This window comes from Galeopterus variegatus, unplaced genomic scaffold (genome assembly GCF_000696425.1).
Source record: "Galeopterus variegatus unplaced genomic scaffold, G_variegatus-3.0.2 Scaffold3555, whole genome shotgun sequence".
NCBI classification, from domain to species: Eukaryota; Metazoa; Chordata; class Mammalia; order Dermoptera; family Cynocephalidae; genus Galeopterus; species Galeopterus variegatus.
The window spans coordinates 153,497-160,082 of NW_007729666.1; the positions used below are offsets into that span (position 1 = coordinate 153,497).

General features: G+C 43.2%; 1 pseudogene; it reads right to left on the reverse strand.

Annotated features, from left to right (window-relative positions):
- Positions 1-2,617, reverse strand: part of LOC103601025 — a 7,831-nt pseudogene extending 5,214 nt beyond the window's left edge.
- Positions 2,618-6,586: the final 3,969 nt, after the last annotated feature.

The window sequence follows — 6,586 nt, forward strand, 5'->3', positions numbered from 1 at the left end:
CTCCCAAGCGGCGCACTGTAGCAGTGTGCCACCGGGCCGGCCCCACCCATTGAATTTTAAATTATAGTGTTTAGAATTTTAATTTCTAGACATTTAATTTGTTTTAAAAAGATGACTTTTTTCGGACAATGTATCTTTATTTTCTGGAATCATTTCTTTTTACATTGTTAAGCTTTTAAAATATAATTTCCTGTATATGTGATTTCTTAAGGCAGCTAAACTATTTTATCTGTCAACTTTTCTTCCGATAGATTGTTTATTCCTGTGTTCTCCAATTTGGGAGGGTGGCCTCACATTACAAAAGGCCTTATGTGTGGGTATCCTTTGCAGCTCATATTGGATGTCATTCTCTTGAGATCCACTTTCCTTTGTAGGAGTGAAGGAAATTTTCCTTTCCCCTCACCTCTGAAGGTTTGATACTTTCAGTGTATAAAACAAACTCACATTAGATTAACAAGAAAAAAGGCAAACCAATTATTAGCATGCAAATAGATGGGGACCACACAAAATATGACTAAAAGAAGAGCCAGATGATTGAAGTTTTAATACTGTACGGAAAGAGATAGGGGCTTGGAGTCTCCTGCAGTGTGGTGGCATGAAGCTACAGGAGGGTGTGCAGAGAAAGTGCAGTGCAAAAAATTTGTTGTCTTATTAAGCAGATGAAGCCTCTCAAGTAAAAGCCCTCAGAAGAGTATTTAACATCCTGTGGGTATCTCTGGGTTGGGATGTTGATATCATCTTACCTAGATCCAGATAAGGCAGATAAGGGAGCATCACAGAAAGTGGGTATGTGGAGGGGAAAAAAAACACATTTTTTTCCATACTCTCATAGCACAATTATCACAGAAGACTAACTTATGTGATCAAATGTGTGGCGATTTCTCCCCACTAGCAAAAAAGACAGCAATTCTTCAGTCGATACTAGCTCGGTGGCCTCCCATTCACTTCCAACACTATCTACTTGATAGCATCAGATCCCACAGGTTGAAGGCTCAATCCCCCATCTGCTCCAACCCCTGCAACTTCTGATGCCTATTATAAGCTCCAGGTTGTTTTACCTGTGCTTCTCACTGCACTTCTCACTGACTGGCTATAAATTGGTGTTCCCACATCCCCCACTCCTTGGGATTATCTGATTTGCTGAGTGGCTCACAGAGCTCAGGAAAACACTTGCTTACATTTTTACTCATTTATTACAAAGAATGTTATAAAGGATACAGATGAAGAGTTTCATAAGGTGAAGTATGGGGGAAGGGGCATGGAGCTTCCATACTCTCCCTGGCAAGCTACCCTCCAGGAACCTCTATGTATTAAGCTGTCTAGAAGTTCCTCGAATCCTGTGCTCTTTGTTTTTTACAAAAGCTTAATTATGTAGGCATGATTAAAACATGGACAACTGTGCAGAAATGGAATAGGTCAAAAAGGGTATGATCTAACACTAACAGACTGGGTGGGGACACCCAGCAAGGCATGTTTGTTCAGATTCTTCCTGGCCTTTCTGTGCAGCGTTCCTTCCTCTCAGGCTTGAGGCAGGGCCCCTCCTGAAATGGGGGTCTATGACCTCCAACCAGCTAAGGTAGGTCAGACAATTTTCTGCCTTGTAGAGAAAAAGGAGCTGATGAAAGGAAGGCAGGAGAAGATCAGAGTAGCATGAGCCAGGAAGCATGGACAAAAATCAAAATTATAAATGTAATATCACAGCTTGTTTACAACTGCTGTTTACTTCACTATATAGATTTTCTTTGCAGATGCAAATCAAAAGGACAGATTTTAAGAACTATTCCTCTGTCTGCAGCCCCTCTCAATAGCCATCTTGAAATATGCCAGAGAAGCACACTTTGGTGTGGCATATTTTAAACTCCCACACTTTAAATTCCAGCAGGTGTCACAGGGGTATTACAAACTTGGAATCACTTTTTATTTCAGCTTATTAGGTTGTGAATTTCAGGATTGTGCAAGTAGAGATTTCTACTCCAAACCCAGACTTGTAATTAGTAATTCTCATAATAGGAAAAACAAAACCAACATTTAGTGAATAGACAGGCAAGCTTTTTTCCCTATATAATTGGATGGGCTTTTTTCTAGTCTGTGTTTTCACTCAGGTGAGTGTGTAACAGAAGCCTCAGTTGCAGCCTTCACCTTGTTTGCCTGGTCAGAAGGCACATATACTGACACAAGTGACCACAGTACCCACCCCCCTGGAGAATCCATATAAGATAATGCCACATATGCCCTTGTGTCAGATCCTGTTTGCCTCTCTGGGCTTCCATTTCATCTTTGTTTTGTTTCCTAGAAGGCTTCGCTTATTTCATGGTAAATGCAGTTCTGCATTTGAAAGGAATTAAACAAATTATCTTGTATTTTTCGTTGTTTCACACTAGTAAGTCTTTTCAAGTAATGTAGTGTGCTATCTTGCCAAAAACAGAATCATGGCTGTGTTTTATACATTTACACACAGGAATCTAAGGGCCATGTGGTAAAACAATGCTTCAGATTTGGAAAGAAAGTCAAGGAGAAGTTACTGAGATTAGATTAAATGGATAAGGAGTATGAGAAAATGAAGAAGAGGCTCTGGGAACTGAGATAAAGTCTGAGAGGGGAGTGACGGCAAAGACATGGAAGAGTGAGAGGGAATAAGGAAGAAGCAGAGTGTGGAAAAAGAAGAACATGTCGATGGGATAGAGTCAGGGCACAGTGAGACACGCAGGATGTTGGAGCCATAAGTAATATTAGAGAACATTCAGTTCTTTCAGTACATCCATTTTACAGATAAGGAAACTGAGGCCAGAGTGCTGATGATCTCTCCTATTTAGTGCATCCAGCAGGTGTCCCATGCAGAAGTTCTTCCTGACTTTCAGTCTAAAGCCTCTTTCACTGAAAGAAATTTGCTGTGAGAGTTGAGAAGCACATAGGCCAGATGAAGGGAGAACCACTGAAAGCCAGAAAGATGAGAGACAAACTTGAATCAGAGTAGGAGGGAAAACAAGAAGCCCATGAAAAGGCATGTGGTTACAAGTGGCAGTGGTTTTCTCTGCTGGGGAAGCTGAGGTTTCTGTTGGTGAAGAGGGGAAAGTCAGACAAGAGTATGAGACTGTGTGGGAGAGGAGATCACATTTTTGTTCTGAGGAGAGGTTTATGGAGGAAGAAGAAGAAATTCAAGAGCTATGGTGGTATGTGGGGTAGCAAGTAATAAGAGCTGCTAGAAACAACATGAGCTTGCTTGTGGCCTGAGCACCAATGGGTCAAGAAGAAGGATCCCCAGGGGAGATCTGATGACAAACGTAAGAATACTGGACACTTCTACGATAGCTGGGACCCCCTGTCTGGTTGACTTCTAATCAGGGTGTATCCTACTGATAAACCAGAAATCCAAGGTCAGCTAAATTCCTAAAGCCTTGGGAGGAAAGGGCATGGAATGGGGTGGCCATCATATGCCTACATCCTGGAACTGTTACTACAGGACTATTTTTAATCTAAATCAAGACTTAGTAATGTCTGAAAAGGCTATATATTACTTTGGGAATGCTGAACATGTGTCTTATAACCCTTACTCATAAATCTGTATGTAAAATGTAACAAAGGATCAACCACTAACCTATGTCATGCTATGTAACCAACAGAAAAACTGATGTGCTGATTAGAGGTTATCCCCCCTTCTCCTCTGTGTTCTCCCCTTCTTTGTGACTATAAAAATACTGAAATCTGGCCTGCAAATTGAAGCACATTCCAAGGCACCATGGCTGCATCTGCTGGGCTGCAATCACATATATCAGCACAAATAAAGTCTCTAATATATTATCAGTGCCTCAGGTTCTTTTTCCAGGTTGACACTACTCATCCTAACTTTTTCCTCGATGGTCTCCTATGTTCAGTGAGCACACAGTTGTCAGTGATTTATATATCTAGCTCCTTCTCTGTCCTGACCCGCGGGATATTCAACGCAGACCCTGGAGGGGGGAGTGGGAATGGGATGGAAGCAAGAGACGCGAGAGATGGGAGACAAGACAGTATTCTGATCAAGTCTCGTTTATTGATTCTTAGGTTACATCTTATATAGGAAAAAGCAGGCATATTGTAAAGAGTCAGAAATGCAGGAATATGATAAGATCTTAAGAGAAACAAAGTCAGAAAATCTCTGATGCAAAGAAGCCCCCAATCTTTACGAGAAAGCAGAAACTTGAAAGGAGATAAGAGGTCACTCTTGAGTAGACTTGCATAGCCAGGAGCACAGCGTCCCAGGCACAGATTATGAGGCAGATATCCCATAAGCACAGACATCTGACATAAGCAGATTGTCACGTAGGCCTGGTCACACAAGAAGGGGTGTGGGGCTACAGGTCCCCAACACTTCTCTCCCAATTATTTTCTTTTTTTCTGGTCCTGGTCATTTTCCCCACCTATTTTATCTCCTAATTTTTTCCTGTGGTTTTGTTCTTTCTCAGGTCCCCCAGTCCTCAGCATCCCTCAGCCAGTTCCCGAGAAGCCCTTCTCTTTTCCTTTTCCTCATCCAGATCTTGTCCTTCATCCACCATAGCTGAACATCCACTCAGGAGTGGAGCTGGCTGGGAAAGTCACACAGACCCACAGTGGGACTGTGACTCAGGCACCGGCTATTACCTGCATCTGGTCAGAACCGACTTGCGTCTCTGTTCAGGACCACCTTTCTGCTGCTCATGGAAAATTTGAAGTGAAACTTGTGGCTCATCTCCTCTTCTTTTCCCAACCTGACCCTTCCTTCCTCTTCCTTCTCCATCATCTGTTATGCACCTTGACATCTCTGAACAACTCCCACCCATTGGTCTCAGAACTACATTCTCATTTAGTTAATTCTCTTCCCTCTCCTTCCTACCCAATCCTAAACTGTCCCCACTTGTTTTCCCCATCCCACACTCAAAGGTGTAGGCCACATAATTTGTGGGGTCCAGTGCAAAGTGAAAGTATGGGGCCCTGTCTTAGTCTGTTTGGGCTGCTATAACAGAATACCATGGACTGGCTGTGTTACAAACAACAGACATTTATTTCTCACAGTTCTGGAGGCTGGGAAGTCCAAGATCAAGGCAGATTCAGTGTCTAGTGGGGGCCACTTTCTGGTTCATAGAGGGGACCTTCTGGGTGTGTAGTCACATGGTGGAAGGAGTAAGAGAGCTCTCTGGGTCTCTTGTATAAAGGGGCTAATTCCATTCATGAAAGCTTTAATCTTATAACCTAATTGCTTCCCAAAGGCCCCATCTCTTAATACCATCACATTGGGGATTAGGATTTCACCATATAAATTTTGAGAGGACACAAAGATTCAGATCATAGCAGGTTTTATTCAAAAAGCAGAAAAAAAGTGCTTTTAAACATAAAGAAGAATAAAAAAATTATTTATTCTGATGTTTTTTGTATCTCTCTGTCTCTACCTGTTATGGTGTTTTTGTTTCCTTATTGTTATTATTGTTTGTTTAATATACTAATGTTGCACCCCTTGGGCACATGGATACTCACAGGGTGAGTGCAGAGGCCTGTAGGTGCCTGGGTGTCCCACTCTGTGAGTCTGAGCACATGTAAGCTGCACACTTGCTACCTGGATCCCCTGGCTGCCAGCTGCCCGACTGACTGAACTGTGCCACACTGAAGGGAAGGGGAAAGTCAAACTCCCCTTACCACAGTTGCCACCCCAACCTTTGGAAGATGGGTGACAACCAAGAATATGTAAGAACTGTGAGGAGAAGCACTTGATGCTTGGATCAAGGGTGGGAGAGAAACTTGCCCTGATTAGTTTCAAAACATGCCATCCTGCAGCCTAGATAATGTGGAGGTTGTGCCTCTGAATCTTATTCTCCCTGTGCTCCTGCCAGGGGCAAGGTAATCATGGAGAGTGATGGCAGAAGAGGCCTCCCTGCTGATGAGACCTGGGTGCTGCACTAGCTGAGGGTGGCAGTGGTGACAGGGTGGAGGAGGTAGAGGAATCCAGACCTGCCTGGGGCTACAGACAGTAGGGAACAGAGCAGACAGCAGAGAATGAGTGATGGGGAAGCAGAGGAAGTGGCGGGAGGTGGGATCACATGTAAGCAAAAGAGGCTCCTGCAACCCCCCATTGCAAGTTTCACTGGCTCATTGGACTTCACTTCTAAAACACAAATTCAAGGCAAAATTATTCAGAATTTCAAGATGGTGATCATAGAGTATTAACTCTGTGCTACTGCACTGTTGCACACCCATGAAGCCAGTCCTGGTATATGATACACAGACTAATTGACTATTTGGGGGATGATCCTGACTCTGACTCTTCAAACATGCTTTGACTATGGCCTCGTCCAGGCTTTCAAACATTATAACCCTGAATGGCTCAGTTTTCCACAACCAAATCCACCATCTCCCTTGTCAGACTGAGGCGTGCAACTGCCCCATGCCTGATCAGCCCATTATCATCTCTCTTTCCATCCTCCCCACCTTTGCATCCCCTACTCCTTGCATCCATTTGGGAAACATTTTTATGTGTGTGCTAAATTTATTTCCCTCTCTTGTTCCTACAGAGTGAAGTCTTCACAAATCACCCACTTCCCTCCCTTGTTTTATTCTTCCTCTGACTTGCCTTATAAGA